Source organism: Nomascus leucogenys, chromosome 2 (genome assembly GCF_006542625.1).
Source record: "Nomascus leucogenys isolate Asia chromosome 2, Asia_NLE_v1, whole genome shotgun sequence".
In the NCBI taxonomy this organism is placed as follows: Eukaryota; Metazoa; Chordata; class Mammalia; order Primates; family Hylobatidae; genus Nomascus; species Nomascus leucogenys.
The window spans coordinates 101,394,810-101,415,130 of record NC_044382.1 but is presented as its reverse complement, the minus strand read 5'-3'; positions in this window follow the sequence as shown (position 1 = coordinate 101,415,130).

The following is a 20,321-nucleotide window of genomic DNA, read 5'->3' as shown; positions in this document are numbered from 1 at the left end:
GGAAAGGAAAAATTGTTACCAGCCACTACAAAACCACACTGAAGTACAATGGCCAATGATGCTATGAAGCAATCACATCACCACGTCTGCAAAATAACCAGCTAGCATCAGGATGATAGGATCAAATTCACACATAATAATATTAATCTTAAATGTAAATGAGCTAAATGTCCCAATTAGAAGACCCAGAATGGAAAGCTGGATAAAGAGTCAAGACCCATTGGTGTGCTCTATTCAGGAGACCTATCTCATAAGCAAAGACACACATAGGCTCAAAATAAAGGGATGAAGAAAAATCTACCAAGCAAATGGAAAGCAGAAAAAAAGCAGGGGTTGCAATCTTAGTTTCTAACAAAACAGACTTTAAGAAAGATCAAAAAAGACAAAGAAGGGCATTACATGATGGTAAAGGGATCAATTCAATAAGAAGAGCTAAGTATCCTAAATATATATGCACACAATACAGGATCACCCAGATTCATAAAACAAGTTCTTAGAGACCTACAAAGAGTCTTGGACTCCCATATAATAATGGGAGACTTCAACACCCTACTTTCAATATTAGATCATCTAGACAAAATTAATAAGGATATTTAGGACTTGAACTCAGCTCTGGATCAATTGGATCTGATAGATATCTGTAGAACTTTACACCCCAAAACAACAGTATATACATTCCTCTTGGTGCCACATGGCACTTTAAAATCAATCATATGATTGGAAGTAAAACACCAGTCAGCAAATGCAAAAAAACTAAATCATAACAAAGAGTCTCTCAGACCTAAGAGCAATCAAATTAGAACTCACGATTAGGAAACTTACTTAAAACAACACAACTACATGGAAATTGAACAACCTGCTCCTGAATGACTCCAGTAAATACTGAAATCAAGGCAGATAAAAAGAAGTGTTTTGAAACCAATGAGAACAAAGAGACAATGTACTAGAATCTTTGGGATGCAGCTAGAACAGTGTTAAGAGGGAAATTTATAGCACTAAATTCCCACATCAAAAAGCTAGAAATATCTAAAACTGACACTCTAATATCACAACTAAAAGAACTAGAGAACCAAAAGCAAACAAACCCCAAAGTTAGCAGAAGACAAGAAATAACCAAGATCAGAGCAGAACTGAAGGAGACGGAGACATAAAAACAGTTCAAAAAATCAATGAATCAGGAGCTGATTTTCTGAAAAAAATTAATAAAACTGACCATTAGCTAGATTGATAAAGAAAAAAGGAGAGAAGGATCAAATAGACACAACAAAAAGGGGCTGTCTTCCCTTGATGATAAAGGGGATATCACCAATGACCCCACAAAAATACAATTATCAGAGAATGCTATAAACAGCTCTATCCAAATAAACTAGAAAATATAGCAGAAATAGATAAATTTCTGGACACATACAGTGTCCCAAGACTGAGCAAGAAAGAAGTTTAATCCCCGAACAGACCAATTACAAGTTCTGAAATTGAAGCAAGAATAAATAGCCTACTAACCAAAAAAAAGCCATGGACCAGATGGTTTTGCTGCTGAATTTTATCAGAGGTCCAAAGAAGAGCTGGTACTATTTCTTCTGAAACTATTCCGAACAATTGAAAAGGTGGAACTCCTTCCTAATTTAGGAGGCCAGCATCATCCTGATACCAAAACCTATCAGAGATACGGCAAGAAAAGAAATCTTCAGGCCAATATCCCAGATGAACATCAATGCAAAAATCCTCAATAAAATGCTGGAAAACTAAATCCAACTGCATACCTAAAAGCTTATCCACCACAATTAAGTTGGCTTCATCCCTGGGATGCAAGGCTTGTTCAACATATGCAAATCAATAAATGTAATTCATCACATAAACAGAACTAAAGACAAAAACCACATGGTTATCTCAATAGATGCAGAAAAAGCCTTCAATAAAATTCAACATCCCTTCATGTTAAAAACTCTCATAGGTATTGATGGAACACACCTCACAATAATAAGAGCCATTTATGACAGTCTCACAGCCAATATCATACGAAATGAGCAAAGGCCGGAAGCATTCCTCTTGAAAACTGGCACAAGATAAGGATGCCCTCTCACACCACTCCTATTCAGCATAGTATTAGAAGTTCTGGCCAGAGAAATTAGGCAAGAGAGAGAAATAAAGCGTATTCAAATAGGAAGAGAGGAAGTCAAACTGTCTCTGTTTGCAGATGAAATGATCCTATATCTAGAAAACCATATCGTCTCAGCAAAAAAATTATAGCTGATAAGCAACTTCGGCAAAGTCTGAGGGTAGAAAGTCAATGTGCAAAAATCACAAGCATTCCTATACACCAACAACAGACAAGCTAAGTGTCAAATCATGAATGAACTCCCATTCACAATTGCTACAAAGAGAATAAAATACCTAGAAATACAGATAACAAACTATACTACAAGGCTACAGTAATCAAAACGGCATGGTACTGGTGCAAAAACAGACACATAGACCAATGGGACAGAATAGGGAATCCTTTCCCCATTGCTTATTTTTGTCAGATTTGTCAAAGATCAGATAGTTGTAGATGTGTGGTCTTATTTCTGAGTTCTCTATTCTGTCTCATTGGTCTATGTGTCTGTTTTTGCACCAGTACCATGCAAAACTGGCTAGCCATATGCAGAAAATTGAAACTGGATCCCTTCCTTACACCTTATATGAAAATTAACTCAAGACGGATTAAAGACTTAAATGTAAAACCTCAAACTATAAAAACCCTAGAAGCAAATCTAGGCAATACCATTCAGGACATAGATATGGGCAAAGATTTCATAATGAAAACATCAAAAGCAATTGCAATAAAAGCAAACATTGACAAATGGGATCTAATTAAAATAAAGAGCTTATTACAGTAAATGAAACTTATCATCAGAGCAAACAAACAACCTATAGAGTGAGAGAAAATGTTTGCAATCTATCCATCTGACAAAGGTCTAATATCCAGAATCTACAGGGAACTTAAATAAATTTACAAGAAAAAAACAAACAATCAACTAAAAAGTGGACAAAGGACATAAACAGATACTTCTCAAAAGAAGAAATTTATGTGGCCAACAAACACATGAAAAATAGCTCAACATCACTGATCATTAGAGAAATGCAAATCAAAACCATAATGAGATACCATCTCATGCCAGTCAGAGTGACTGCTGGTTCCAAACTTCTTTCAGTACCTTCAAAAACTCAACTATTTTCTTTATCTTTATTGTGCTTGTCTACCAATGCCAACAGATCTGCTTCTGTGATTTTAGTAAATGGGTCACAGTCGTTCAGTCTTTCTCTCCTTACATCTTGACCTCATCCTCCCACTGTTTCATGATCCATATTACTAACACTCTGGCTTCAAAGTCCCTTAACTTCCTCAGTTTTAATTAACTTTATCTTCATTCCACCCAAGCAACCTATGAACACACCTACATCTCACATATCACTGTCATTTTTCACAGCTGCTTCTCTACCCTACTCTTGAGTTGTGGCTTCATATTTAAGAGTCACAATTAAGAAGTAAAAATATACTTTAATTTTTGGGTAAGAGATGGCACTGAAATTTGATATCACATATTTTAAGTTGAAAAATAATTATTCGGCCGGGCGCAGTGGCTCACGCTTGTAATCCCAGCACTTTGGGAGGCCGAGGTGGGCGGATCACGAGGTCAGGAGATCGAGACCACGGTGAAACCCCGTCTCTACTAAAAATACAAAAAAATCAGCCGGGCGTGGTGGTGGGCGCCTGTAGTCCCAGCTACTCGGAGAGGCTGAGGCAGGAGAATGGCGTGAACCTGGGAGGCGGAGCTTGCAGTGAGCCGAGATCACGCCACTGCACTCCAGCCTGGGCAGCAGAGCGAGACTCCGCCTCAAAAAAAAAAAAAAAAAAAAAAAAAAAAAAAAAAAGAAAAATAATTATTCTGCAATACAGGTCATCTAAAAGTCCAACACCTTTTTTTCTGAATGACAATATGTAAGTAAGATGATTGGTGAATATAAGTGAATGCATGTTATTTGTAAAAATGTTCTCCTGAATTTCAGTATGAAGACTACAGTATCCATTTTAATAATAGCTGTTAATAGGTGCGAATGCTCTGGATGTTTAATAAATACCTACAGTGTAATAACAGTCACCATTTTAATTAATAGGCATTCAGTACACATTGTGTCAGCTCCCCCTAGTAGTACTGCTTGTAGATAACAAAATTACACCTCAGAGATGCACAATCATCTAGATAATTAATACAGAATCATTATTTGCACCTGGATCTGATTCTAGATATTGGGCTTTTACCTTATAATTCTATATATAAATAAAATTCCATTGGAATGTTTATTTAAAAGACAGTGTAAACATTTCTAGAACATTACTAATCTTTGGGAACTTAAACCGAATATATATCAAATAGTATTAGATAGGTGTTTTAACCAAAAATACTGGCTTCGTAGTTGTTCAGTTAGAACTTTAACATTGCCACTTACAAATGATGAGATCTTAGGAATTTAGGTCAAAGTTTTGGTGAGTATCAGTTTTCTTCTTCTGAAAAGTTTCTTCTCCCACTTACAAATGATGGGATCTTAGGAATTTAAGCCAAAGTTTTGGTGAGTCTCAGTTTTCTTCATTTGAAAATGGGAAAAAAATAAGATCATACATTTGCCATTAGGTTGCTGTTAAAATAATTAAATGAAGTAATATATGCAAAATGCTTAGCACATCTAAAACATAGTAACTACTCAATATGAACCAGGTATTAATATTATTACTATTAAAATTATTATTGTATTCTTCTATCTTTTAAAAAGTTTTAAATACTTCCAAGCATCAGTTAATTTTACATGTCATCAGAATACTTCACTGAGATAGCAAATAAAGACATTCCTGACTAAAATATTTTTCATAATATTAAACATATTAAAAGTATGTTTTTTAAATCACAATATATTTTATTGGTGCTTCAGTTTTCACCACAGGTTGCTAATTCCTTGATAATATAGACTATTTTTCCTCATATTAAACAATTTCCTTATATCTTTTTTTCTTTCATCTACATGGCAAAAAGGAAAATAAAAGATCTTAATATTCAGATATCAAAGTCACACGGTTCTAATCCCCAGCCTGGATGTTTCCTCCATGTGCTGGATTGCAGAGCCGTGGTTGGGAGGCTGGCTGCTTTAGCAACCATGCATGCGACCTACCATGAGTGCTTTCATCCTTGTCCCCGACACCTTGTAATGAGTCCCTGGTGCTGCTTGGTTAGGAACTGGGCTGTCATCCTCCTGTTGGCATGCGCTGCTTTCAGCAGGGTTGCTTCTGAGGATGTGTTTGTTAGGGGGAACATTTGCTAATACCTGATGAAGTATCACCAACATTAAGCTTCTTGAAAATGAGCTTGCTTTGTTAGTCTAAGGGCTGTGGAACCTCTGGGATTAGGGTGCATAGTAATGACTAAGTTTGGTTCCAAACCAGCTGTCTGTGACAAAGGGCTGGGGAGTTGAGACTTCCCCGAGACACACTCTGCACAGAAAATGAGGAGGGAGAGGAATAAGCCTCTCAATGCAGATTTCCTTCTGTGTCAGTGACAGTTTACACCCAAGGGGCTCACAGCCTGGCAATTTTTTTCAATGAGTATTTTGCTTGTCTCACATTATCTCCAGATGAAAACTAACACCTTAACTATGAGTAGCATTTATCATGAAGGTTAAAACCAGTGTACAGTGATAAGTTGAAGAAAATTGCCTAGAACTTTCTAAATTTTATGACTCCAAAAACTTCTAGGTCAGTAGTTCTAAAAAAAGTAAAACAGAATCACTAGGAAACTTGTTGATATCTCAAATTCTGGGTCTTACCCTCAGAGATTCTGATTCAGTAGACTTGACATAGTGCCTAGAAATCTGCATTTTAACATGTAATGATTCCCATGCAGATGTTCTTAGGAAAAACACTTCAAGAAATACTGACAAAGTTTCTAGAAAGAGACTTGGAATTTAAGCTTTAGTCACCATCATGGCCCTGTTATATTCAGACAGTAAGATCCACATGAAAACTCCAACTGTTCATTCTCTTTCCATGCATGGATTATCATTCATGTTTCCATCTGTTCAGTCCATAACTCATTTCCTTTCCATGCATTGAATTGTTGGAGGCTTTGCATTTGCCCTCCAGATCCACTCTCCACCTTCTCTGGCCTGCCTTGTATGGACTGCAGGAGGCCAGCCTGAATGGACTGCATTGGCTAGCATCCCTTGCCCTCAGAAGACCAGGGGAGCATGAAGTCAGGGTTTTTATTTTCCCATGCTCCCATCCAACTTAGCCACAGTTTGTCAGTGGCTGAATTCCTCTACTAAATACTTTGTAGGAGGCATTATAGCTATAGCACATGCTGGATTCTGGTAACCACTTCCTTATCTTGCCTCTTCAGGCCAAGGTGACTGACAACTTCTTAATATTGTCAACACGGAGCTGCACTGCCCCCATTTATGTAACTCTGCCCATATCTTGTTAAGAGTCCCATGGGTTAAGCTCTCTTCAGATACCAATTTCGAGTGTGACATGTTTTTCTTGATGGGACCCTGAACAGCATATTGAGTAGCCTTACAGTGGCTTCTGAGAAGGCCTTGGAAAATAAAGGATAGTAATGTCATGGCTTTTTGTTCCTGTAGTTCAATGAGTGGGAGGCAGTGGCATCCAGTGGCTTTTCCACTCCCATAGTTCAGCAAGCAGGAGAGAGTGTTACAGTTCTTTTCACTCCTGCTGTTCAGTGGGTTCCAGGTTCTTGTCCTGTGACCAAGAGGAATGAGGCACACTGACACCACACCAGAGAGTGAGCAAGGCAGAGTAGAATTTCACTGAGCCACAGAAAACCTCTTGACAAAAAGAGGAGACCTGAAGTGGGTAGCTGTCTGTGAGCCTGAGTCCAGGGTTTTCATGGGTTTAGAATGGGGAGTGCGTGCTGATTGTTTCATCGGTGATCTTGGAAAAAGCACCATTCAGTTGGTTAAAAGACATCATCCAGAAGGAACCAATCAAGAGACAGTGGGTAACATGGGGATAGAAGTTCTCACTCTGGTCAGGGATTCTTCTGGAACTGGCAGTTTGTTCCTCAGGTTGAAGGTTGAGCTCTACCAGGAACCCACCTCTGTCTGCCTAGGAATTTGCCTGTCTTCTGTCACCATCAGTAACAAATCATCATTCTGAATTGGGACAGGTACTATGATAGGACTATGTACAGAGTGATAAGGGAACACAGTGGGGAGAAAAAAGAAAGACTTACCAGTGTGGTGACTGCCATAGGGCCCTGCATAATATTTAGAAAGTAGAAAAGCAGGGTCCACAGAAAGTTCCCCTGAACGCTCATTGCCATCACATTACCTCAAGTCACCGTCAGCTTTCACAAAAGCTAACACTACATTTTCCCGTCATTATGCTCCTTTAGTCCAAGCTCCACACAGCAGAGGAGTGATGGTTAAGAACTGTGGAGAATAATGTATACACATAAGTGTTTATTAAAGAAAAATATTTCTGAGTTTTTGTAGTTAAAAGATGTAGTACACGGGAGGTAGTGGTAGAAAGTAATGCACACATTCTAAATGAGAACTTAGACACTGAAAAATCACAGACAGTTTTAGAAAAGAGGAGTGGTATGATCAGATCTTTACTTCAGAAACTCTGGAAGCAATGTGAAATATGAACTGGAGGAAGGAGAGACCAAAGAAAGGAAAAATGTATTAGGAGGCTCTTCTCACATGATAGATTCTTACTGATCTTGTAGAAGTGACTGTTGTTCATTGGAAACAGTCTAAAGCTGATCATTTTTCACAACATTATTACCTTCTGGTAAAGAGTGGGAAAGTCCCTATGGACAACTCACACTTAAGATTTTACAATTGCCTAGGCTAATTGTCCTGAGATAATGTACAACTCTAAATTGCTTTAATGTATTTTAGAGAAAAATTTGTCACAGCAATATTTAAATCTCAAAATTATCACAGAAATGCCATAATTGTATTTTAAATCTAATTTTTTGAATTTGTTTTCTTTTTTCTTTATATGTATGTATGATTTAATTAAATTATTTTTCAATAAATTTTGATGTACATATTAAATGCACATTACAATAATGATAATTTAGGTCACTACATTCTGATGAAAAGCCTCAAGTGTGAAATATTGAGCGTGAGTTATTTCTGAGCATAGTTAATCATTTACTTAAAAAAATAAATGGGGAGAAAGTTTATATAAATTTAGCACCAATACAATAGAAATTAGTGTCATATTCACTGTCAAAAATCCCTTAAATTAATCTTGATTTTTTATTATTAAAGAAGCAAGTGCAAGTTAGAGAAAGAGGTGAAGAGTGAAACCAAATTTAATTGACCTCATCATGTGCTATCAAATCATATTATAAAAATCTTTTCTTACTGGAAATTATATCTTGTATCCTTCAATTATATGCAATTTTTAAAGCAGCTTTATTCATATATAATTGACACACAATAAACTGAATGTACTTGAGGTAAACAACTTGAAAAGTTCTCATGAATATGTACACTCATAAAGCTATTATGATAATCAAGATGATGAACATTTCCATTGCCCCTAAAATTCTTCCCATGCCCCCTGGTAATCTTTTCCTTCCAACTCTCCCTGACCCCCATATTGTCTCCAGAAAACCACTGATCGGCTTTCTGTCACTACAGATTAGTTTATATTTCCTTGAATTTTATTTAAATGGAATTATATAGTATATACTATTTTTTGTCTAACTTCTTTCAGTGGCATAATTATTTTCATTCATTTATGTCATGTAAAGGAATATTTAATTCCCTTTGATGGATGAGTAGTATTCCACATTGATATACCATAATTTCTTTATTCATTTATATGTTGATGAATATTTGGGTTGTTTTCATTTTGGGGTTGTTACAAATAAAATCTCTCCAAACATTTGTGTACAAGTCTTCACATGGGCATATACTTTCATTTGTCACAAATAATACCTAGGAGTAGAATGGCTTGATCATATGGTAGGTATATGTTTTAATTTTTATTACATTATCAAATTGGTTTCCAAAGTGAATGTGCCATTTTAGATTCCCACCAATCATGTATGAAAATTTCAGTTCCTGTATATTATTGCCAACACTTGGAATATTCTGTTCCTTTCCTCTCCTTGGGAACTCTAACTGCATGCATATTAGGTGGATTAACGTTGCCACATGGCTTATTGAAGTTTTGTTTATTTTTTAAATTATTTTTTCAGTACTTTCATCTTAGTAAGTTTAGTTTAGGTCTTTTATATCATCATATCTCTACTTACCTTTTTAAACATGTGTAATACAGTTATAATAAACTATCTTAATATCCCTATCTGCTAATTTTAGCACCTTTGTCAGCTCTGGGTTGACTTCAATTATATATTTTTTTTCCTCTTTATGAGTCTTATTTTCCTGCTTTTTTGCATGTCTGGTATTTTTTAATTAGATGCTAGACATAATTATACCATATTAGGTGCTGCATATTTTTGTATTCCTATAAATATCTTTGTGCCTTGTATTACTTAAAAATAGTTTGATCCTTTTGGGTTCAGCTTTTAAGATTTATTAAAGCAGAACCCAAATAATGCTAAGTTTAAGGAGCTCCACTACTGAGGCACCCTTCTAATTATTCTACTCAACGCCTTGTGAATTTTGAATTTTCCGTCACCTGGTTTTGTGGGAGTTCCAGGCGCGATTATCTCTACTCTTGGATGTATTTTCCCCTGGCCTACTGTAGTTTCCTCCGATGCTGTATGGCTCAGAACCCAAGTGAGTATGTGAGGCAGACTCTGCATATCTCCAAGGTTCTCTCTCTGTTCAGTTCCCTCCTTTGTGGTACTCTTTTCTGTGACCTTTGGTTGCATTGACTGCAGACTCTCAGCTCCATCATCTCAAGTCAGATCGTCTGCTGATTTACTCCTGGGCTCCCCATTTCTGCACCCTAGGCTAGAACCTATCTCAAGGCAGTGACTCAGGGCAATCAAAGGGCTTGCCTCATTTGTTTCCTGTCTCTTAAGGATCAATGTCCTTTTTCATCTTAAAAACCACTGGTGGTGGTTGTTGTTATTTCATGGGGAAGGTAAATCTGGTCCTGTTACTTTATCTTGGTGAGAAGATGAAGTTTCCAATTATATTATAATGGATGATTTTCCTTATTTAAGTATATTTCTAGCATTTTGGTTTTCTTGAAAAATTACTTCATGTATGAGGAAAGAGAATTTAATTGCAAGAAGTATCTATGACTCCAAGCTTAATTTCGCAATGTGTTAGAAATAATACAACATTGATTTTTTCTAAGATATTACAGATTAATTTAATAAAAATTTCTGGTCTATTCTCTGGAATATTCTATTTCTTTTTTCCAAAACCCCACTAATAATGAGTAAAATATATTGAAGAAATATCTATACTATAACCACCTTTATGACTACATTTAATTTAAATATAAAATATTTGCTATTGAAATACACATGGCCTTGATACTGTATTATTATATATTATATAATTATATATATTATTATATTTTAGAGTGTATTCATCATTCTGAACAGAACAAATTCACCATTTAAAAGCCATCTATATCTCTTGACATACAGGTATAGCCATGCCCATAAGAACAGGTTTATAGGGACATCAAATAGTCCAGATAAGCACTGGAAGAGGGACATGAGGCATGGAGGCCATTTGGGTAAATTTTATAAATGTCATCTTGTTAAGGTCCTCATTAGTCTGGTGTGGTCAGTATAATGCATGTGAATCACTCTCACCATCCATCAGTATTAATTGTCAAGGTTCAAATTCTAGCTCTGCTGGTTACTAGTTATATGATTCTGGGCAGGTGACTCAGCCTCTCTTTGGCTCATATCCTCATCTGTAAAATAATGTTAATGACATATATCTTAGAACAATGCCTGAAAAATAGTAAGTACTATATAAACGTTTATTGAAGTAAACAATTAATGAATGCAATTGATATTGAAAAAAGCTTGCTGGAAGAGGGACATCTGATAATAGTAACACCTGGTAAGTTTACTGGGTTTAGAAGCACAGGGGACCCATGGTTTGATTCCTAGAGGAACTCTGGGGTAGCAGCAAACCTGATGCTATGGTCCTCTAAAGCAGTATGGAACAACAATGCAGTATGTCTTGAGAAGAGGACCTGAGATAGCTCTCAAGTCTCCTGCAGCCATGAGCATCATGAGAGAACACCCAATAGTTATTTTGCTCCCTAGACGTCCAGAGAAGGGGTTAAAAGTCAAATAGGTACCAAAGGGACACAACAAGTACAGGGTGGACTGTGCGGCTAGAAGCCACAGAAGAGTCTCAGGAATCAGCCATGAAGACAGTGAGACCAAGCTCAGTGTCCAAAGCCTAGGCTGGCTAAGCCACATTTCTCCAGTGCAATGCAGACAGGGCCCAACGACTTTGGGCCAAGCACTTTCACACTTGTCGTGAGAGCACATAGGCCACCACGCCACGGGATGAAAGACAAAAAGGCCCAGAGAAAAATGAGACAGCTGGAAGATGTTTACTCCGAATGTGTTGTTTGAGTAATCAGGAATTTGACTACATTTTTCTAAATGTTACTAGATCATTTTCTATACTCAGGCAGAAATTAGGTTTCAAGGAAAAAAATAAGTTCAACTATGACAAAATAAAGTTGGACTTTTGAACCTCTGAATTTTTTGACTGAAATTTGTGCTATTAACATTTAAACTATTACTACCGATGTACATAATAACATAAGAAACTTTAAGCTTTGAAGCTCTAGAAGTACCGTCAGGAGACTTGAAGTCTAGTCATGATTTTGCTGCTTACAATTGTGATAGCTTGAGTAAATCCTTTAATCTAAAGACTTGTGTTTTTTTAATGGGAAGATGTGCATTATAACTCTCACCTTAGATTTCCTATGAGCATCAAATGTGTTTATGTAAAAATGCTTTGAGAAACTACAAAGTATAATATGATCACAGGAAATTATTATGAATTAGAATATGAACAATGGTGAGTTTCACAGGCATCATGGAATGCAGATTTATGTCAAAATAAGTTTCCCCCAAGGGGGTATGGAAGTGAATATGTAGTGAATGAAGGAAGTCAATATACAGAGATGTGAGTGAATATATTAGTCTTCAGAATAAGAACAAAATTATTTAACCTTTTTAAGTCTGAACTTACTCATCTACAAAATTAATTTATGGTAAAGATTAGAAATTACCAGTGTTAAGGGACTTGGGCATATCACCAATAAATGATAGCTTGCTCTTTTTCTCCTTCCTTCCTTCCTTCCTTCCTTCCTTCCTTCCTTCCTTCCTTCCTTCCTTCTTTCCTTCCTTCCTTCTTTCCTTCCTTCCTTCCTCTTTTCTTTTCCTTTATCTTTCTTTCTTCGCTATCTCCCTTCTTCCTTTTGCTCCTTCTCTTTTTTCCTTTCCTTTCTTCTTTCTTCTCAAAGGCTGTTAACCACTTTAAAAAGACAGGTGGAGAGGTGGGGGCAGATAAAAATGTGGGAAAAGTCAGGAATGTGCACAGAGGTAAGTCACAGGATTGTAATGTTCAATGAAACACTATATATCATCTTTGCAATTGTCACGTGAAGACAAAATCAAAACAATCATTTGGGGAGAAGGAGAACTGAATTAGGTCCTCTCTCTGTGTCTTGGGAAGGCATGGGCAAAATATGGAGTAATCTTTAAAACAAGCTGTAAAGACGAGGACTGCACAGACCCCACAATGATAAGGCTTGAATGGTTCACTGTGGCATCTGATCAGTCTCAGCACCTGAACAGGAATAAGCTTACAATCTAGTGGGACAGAATTTAAAAAAAAAAAAAAAAACTCCCCTCCCCACTCAAACAAACCCTTAAATTATTCTTCATATTATTAAAAGGAAAAAGGGCAATTTTTGTTCTATTACTATGCAATAAAAGAAAGGGTTCAGATGAAAGGCAAGCTAGAAGGGTGAGATTGGGACAGAGTAGAGATCATAGTGTCACTAAAACAAACACACACAAAATGCAATGAGCAGAGTGTTTACTCAAACTGAACAATATAGGACTTCCCCCTGCAATTAAGTAATTGTGAAGGGTAGCATGTAGAGATGAAGCCCCATGAAGGGTCAGGCTTCAATCAAATAACCAAGGGGGAAATAACTTGATCCCCTTGGGAATCAGCTAATTAAAGATGGTTTTTGTACCCTGTAAGAAAAATCTGTTTCTGAAAAACCTGGAGCTTGGGAAAAGGCCAGAGGGAGCTAGGAAACCATGATTGGTCTAAAGGCTAGCAAGAAGAATTTTGTGCATCTTGGGCAGATTAGATTTTTACAAGCAAACTGGAATAGTAATAATAATAATAATGGCATCTATCTCTTTCTCTCTATCTACCTACCTATCTTCACCACTTTCTAATAATTTTCATATAAATTATGTCATTTTAATCTCAGGACTATCCTGAGAAGTAGATAAAGCAGATGTCATTAGAGTCAACTTGCAAGTTAAAAATAAAGGGTTCAAGGAGAGCCAGTGACTTGCTCACAAGGTCACATCATAAATAATGAAGTGGGGACTAGAATTCAGGGCTTCTGATAAACAATCCAAGTCTTCCTAATACAACATATGGCTTGCATCTCTACTCAGATACAAAACATGACTTTAAATAAGAGAATTACCTAAAATCTATGGAGAAAAACTAAACACATCAGGCTAAATTTAGATACTAGGATTAGATCTTATATTTAGACGTTGCAGTATATCCCAGTTTCAGACCTCTTGTTTATATTTTAATGTACAGGTCTGTGATGATCTAGATATACTTCGGTTCTCAATTTCCCAATAAAGGAGTTTCCTGAAGTCCCAATAAATGTTTTTATGAAGAATTTCAGCTTCTGCTCCCCCCTGCAACCCCAACCCATACCCTTTTAAGGAGAAAATAGAACTCTTTGCATTGGCATTTTAAATCAAAAAGTACTTAATTAGGAGAAAGACTTCTACTTTGGTGAATTTTTTTTTTGGCATAGACCTGTGGGAGAAAACAGCATATCAATAGGTCAAGAATATTTCCCATCCTTGAGACAGTAACCGGATTCATTTGGGGCATTAGAAAAATTTCCTGTTTCCAAATATCATTTATGTGGTACCTTAAAATGAGCTGCATTATGAGATTGAGGAATCATGTCATATTTTAAGGTCATTTTGTTCTCAGGAAACCTACATAGGGAAAACTAAAAAAAAGGTTTTAACCATTCAGTCTGATGATGTATACTGTTACTCTATCATCTAATAATTAAAGGCCCCCCCAAAAGTTCATGTTTGCATTATATATGCATTTTTTTCTTTTCTCTTCTTACTTTTAAAATTCTTTCTTCCTAAACTATTAGATTAATTATCTTAAGCTTATAGATATTGCCAGAGGTTGTAACAAAGGGTTTCCAGAATTACACAATTGAGTCAGTAGAATTACACAGGTTGAGTCAGTAGAATTACACAGCTTGAGTCAGTAGTTACTACTGGTTCTGAAAATTAAACGGAGAGGATGATATTCTACTTCAGAGATACATTTCTAGAGACCTAGGAACCTAGGAAATTCTGGCTGAAGTGTTTACCCTAGATCTGTGCAGTTCTGATCAAGCCTGATTACATCAGGCTGGATTGTGGATGATGCCATATATCCAGGAGGGAGGGTCATGTCCCCTTTTTATTTATGTTCCATTTCATTTAGTATGTGTAGTGGGCATGGTGCCACTCTGACTTTCAACCCTAATGGAGAGAGCACACAAGTTGACTGGGAACCTCTAGGGAAAAACGAGCTTTAATGACAATTTGAGTGTAAAATCTGGTCTCTGGAAGAAAGGTCACCACATCTGCATAGCCCCTGGAGTCAGGCTTAGAGCCCTGTCTGCCTTCAAATAAAAAAGCATTTTCCCGTGTCTTAAGGCTGCTTTAGTTTGAGGTACAAGGAGCACATGACAGAATCAGGGGAACTGAGTGATGTTTGTGCATGTTTGACTGCAGTCTGCATCCTAAGAGAAGACTTTGGAGAAACCCAATCAATACTACAAGCATGTCCTGGACAGCAGCAGTGCTGTTTTCATTCTGTTACAATAATGAATTGAAGTCTCCCAACAGCAGGTATAATAAGCACTACTCAACCCTTGATATTCAATCACCTTTAACTGGTTATATCTATCTAAAATTCACTGTTAACTGTGGCTTTACAATACCCCATTGGCAACCTTTTATGGCTCTCTCTGCACAAAAATGCAAAAACATCAAAAATGCCTCTTAGTGCCATATACTCAGTGCTTCCCTATATTTGCTAAAATGTTTTCCATTTTTTATTTAAAGTCCAGTGGAAGACATTCAGACATTGTGCACAGAATGAAGTGGTTTTCCCTTCAGTTGGAAATTATTTTTGCCATTACTGTTAGCCTAGAGTTCATATTTTCATCGTCCTGGTTGTGAAGTGATTTTGTGCTATCTAGATGCCCTAAAGCAAGCTAATCTTTTACAAATAAAAATGAAGAAACCATTTTTTTTTTTCTCAAGGCCTACTTGCTTTTTGTGGGGGGGTATATGGTTACTTTTTATTTCCTTAAAGCATTCTTTTTGCTATAGAATAAAAAGCAGATTAACAAATGCAGTTTATGCACAGTAGAAACGAGCAAGTGTTTCTAATTTACTCTTTTAATGCAAATGAGACAAGAAATTAAGGGCTCATGAAAAATCCTGGTAAAAATCCACATTCTAGAGAGCATCCAGGTTTAGAATTCACAGTCTGAATATGGATAACTACATCTCCTTATTTTACTAGCTTTCATTTGGTTTTCAATTTAGTTTTAAATACCAAGAATCTATTGTTTCGGTGTTAATTCAACATTTAAACAAGAACATTTAGTCAATTCAAGCTATGTTACAAGGTCATATCAAATTATATTGCTAAACTTTAAGATTCAATTTGATCAGTTCTGTGTGCTTCATGCAAATGAGATACATTTGACCCAAATAGGATCTTGGATAGGCAGGCAAGCTAGTGGCCTACATAATTACCTTTGCCTTACTCACCAAAATTGGCTTATACTCATTTTTCATTTATTTTCCATTTGATCCATGGGCTTTGTGGATGATTTCATTGGATTCTTTGAAACATTCATTTTTTTCTATGTAAAATGCAAAACAAAGCAACAATAATAGAAGCCCAAACTGGTTAGCATAATATAACAAACATGGCTTAAAATTTTTTAAGGTTTCATTATGCAGAATCAGCAAAACTATATAATCTATTTTTATCTAAATACCAAAACATTTGCAATATGTAAGAAAGATAATAATGGAAGTTATTCTCATGATAAAATTCATAAATTTCACTATTCCAAAAAATATGAATGCATGACTAGTTCAATAATATGATAAAATATTTTATACATAGATTAGATTTTATAGATAAGATTTAAAATAATAAGCCTTTTTTTATGTCTTGCATTCAGAATAGGCAAACTTCTATTTCAGAACAAATAAAAGCTAAAGGTTCCATCAAAGCAAGGGTGGTAAAACTAAACTTAGCTTTTATAATAAAAATAGTGTCAAATTCAATTTCCCATTCTACTACCAACTAATTCTGAAATGTTTTGAAGTAGCACCAGGCTGTGGAGTAATGCAATCTGCAAAATATCACCAATATTTTCAAACATGTGGCAATGATTTTTCTCACACTTGAAAGTGGCCCCAATTCTAACAATAAGCACAGTGCTTTAGAAAAAAATGTTAACTTTGACAGGTTTGCTAGCAATTTTTCTGTTATGCTTAATGAGAGGTCACTAACTTTTTCTAATACTTCAAAAGATCACTGCATTTTGATGAAGAGGTGTTTGTAATCATGATAAAACCTTATTGCCCAAGCAAATAATGGGGACACTAGGCTAATAAGCTAATGAACCAGGCTACCTATATTTAAGATAATTATAATGCTGACAATTATTAATTCCCAAACTGTGGAATCTTTATAACCTATTGTATGAAACAGATTAAGAAATATCTTATTCTCACAATATCTACAGTATAAAATGTAGACTTTAGTCTACATAAAACAAACTCAAAATTATGAGCATGCATATTCCTGATAAAGCAAGAATTATTTCTCTTAAATTGTAAAGAAATCTAAATTCTATGAAAATTTGAAAATGCATTACAATTATTCTCAAGGTATTATAAAAATCTCAAAATATTATATATTATAAAAATTATAAAATTTTATTATTGAACTGATACAATGACATTTGTAGTGGTGAAATGAAAGGGCTTGGGAGGAAAAATATTGAGATTCAGTATCATGACCAAATTCCTTGTTTTAACAGAAACACAAAATAATATGTATTTTATATAATAAATTAATGACTACAAGCATAATGAACTTTTGAAAAATATTTATTTTAAGATAAACAATATTTGTCTTTTTGACATGTCTTCATTCAAGATGTGAAGTAAAATTCATTGAGGTTTAGCCACTGTAGAAAAATGTTTCCTAGCTAGAATGCAGAAATGATTTAATAAGTTCTATGAAAAGTCAATTTGCATGAGATCAGCACCTCGCTTATAACGGGTAGTAATGGATTGTTGGCTTGATTTTATACCACTTGACATCAGATTACAATACACTGAATAAATGTTAACCTATAATCCCTTTAGTGAAAGCGAGCATTGTTTGTCTTCCCTTGTAGAGACCACATTGATTTTCTTTTATTGGATGCTCAACCACTGCACCTTAGATTGATTACTTTGAATTAAATGTGCAGAGAACATTTTTATTATTCTAAAACAGCAATCTTAACATTAAGGAGATGCACTTCCTCCCCATCCCCTTCATACTACAGAATGTATATTCAGCTATATCATTTGGATTTCTTTAGTTTTCCCATTTTGTTTCAAGTCTGCTCTGATGCTGACCTCAACTCTGCCCCTGTGACCCTTGACCCAGACGCATCTGACCAGTCAAGGCTCTGGGGGTGGCAAATTAATAGAAGCCCTGCTTGTTAATTGCATAAAAGAAAAGCCAAAGAATTCATCACCTCAGTCATGGCCATTGCTTTCCTTTGACCCCTTCTCCCACAAGGCTTTTGCTGGTGGTCACATCTGTGGTTTTCCTATAGCCTACATATTTGCCATATAATTATTCAGCATCAAACCTTATTAATCAAATCGATGCTGTGTTTTAAATGGAAATTGCAGGATTAATACAAGCATTCATTTCATCCTGAAAATCTTGATGGCTTTAGCACATGGAATCCAATTGGAATATAAAAGAAGGGATGTAGAGACCTGATTGAATTAGGGGAGGCATGGTGCACATTAAATTACATATGCCAGCAGGGTTCCATGCTTTTATAGTAAAATACTGCTTTGGAGTCCATACGTCATATACCTCTTGTGACTTTCTGTTACTCACTAGCACTCTCAAGACAAGCAAGCATATAAAAGGTTTCCATATTTTAAAAAGATGTTTTTAAAATATCCAATATGTTTTCCGTAGAAAAAAATATGTCCTATGACTATCTCATTGAAGCTATAAAAGATTATCTCAAGAAGATACAGCTAAAACTGAGCATATTTTCTATTAAATGGTGCTAGACATCTCTTTGCATAAGGGGAAAGGATCGGTAAATCTATAAAATCAATTTCAACGTACAGTTTTTTATTCTAAATGCTTCACATGGAAGGTCAATAAATATTAATTAAATTAATAAAATAAAAAGTATTTTATATGAGACCTGGGAAACTATTCATATTTGTTTTACATTATTATAGAAAACACTATTTGAGATTGAGACTTGAAGACCAGTGCTACAGCCAGACTGTTATTGACAAGTACCATGAAGATATTAGCAAAGCTCAATAACTTATTCTTTGGGGTTAACCCTGACCTAGTGTAATATTAACATTAGCATATCAATAACCTAAGGAAATAAGGTCAAATTACGTTCTTTAGTTCTTCAGTTTGAAAATTCTGGTATATTCTAGAAGTTATCTTTTCCCACAGAGATAGCCTTAGCTCAGTTTTTGTTTTTAGTCTTCGTGAACATGAGAGAAAAAGTGAGTGTCTTTGTTTTAACAGCTCTAATATGGTATGAATAAGCTGTTGACACATTTATATGTGACCATTTGAAAGCAATTTAAATATAATGGAATTACAATAATCATGAAAAGACAATTACAAAATCTTAAAGCAATTTAGTTAAGGGTGCTCAGTACTGGGGAAGTGGTAATGCCTCATTCAGAAGTTGGGTATCCTAGAAGACATTCTTTCTAAAATTTCCTAATTCCATGCCACTTAAAGTTCAAGCTTTGTCTCACCTAAAACAAATTTAAACTCACTTTTGAGATTGGCTATAATTTTGTTTTGTTTTAACAAATGAAACATAGATCTTTCTACAAAGGCCTCTGATAATCCCTGTGTATAATTATGTGAACTAGGAAAAGGCATGCCCTTTAGACAAACACAACACCCTGCATGCCCAGCTTGGTAAGATTTTATCTTACGAAGGTATAGACAAAGAAACACCTTGCCAGGGTGCATTTCATGTCTCCTTATGCTCACGGTTAGGTATCCTTCTATGGTGAACAACTTGTACCAGTATATGCGGCAGACTTGCTTTCTATGAATATCCAAAGCTGTATGGAAAATCTGCCTTGCTTTCCATCAGTTACCATTAGACCACATTTAGTATCTGTTTAAAAGTCAACTTGAATTTAAATAAAATTTAGGAACACAATATGGAGAAAATTCTGATAAAGGAGAATTTTTCTATGGAACATGTCTAAATGCTGATTATCTGCCAGACTTGACTTTGTCACTCTTAGAGAATGGAAATCTGCACTTGGTTCACTTGTGTACAGGAAGAATGCTTCTGAAGGACCCTCATCATGGCAGTTCCTGTTAACCTGCACTGTCTTTCTGGAGTCATAACACGAAGAATAAGGGTATTTTTCCATTTCTAAACACATTTTTGAAATTTTGAGTGATGCATTCTTCTATAAATCCCATCTTACCATAGAAAAAAGTTACTCAAAATATCTTTATGGCAATGTATTTATGAAATTGCATTTGACAATCGTGAACAAGCTGCTGTAGTGTATTTTATGACACAAATGCTTTCATTTTAATATGTCCCTTGCCAAATTAGATGATTTTACTTACCAAACTTTATATATACTTCATGCTTAGTGGTAAAAGACAATTAGTTGTAAAGTAAGTTAGCGTAACATCCAGACAGAGGATTTCAATAATAATTTGAT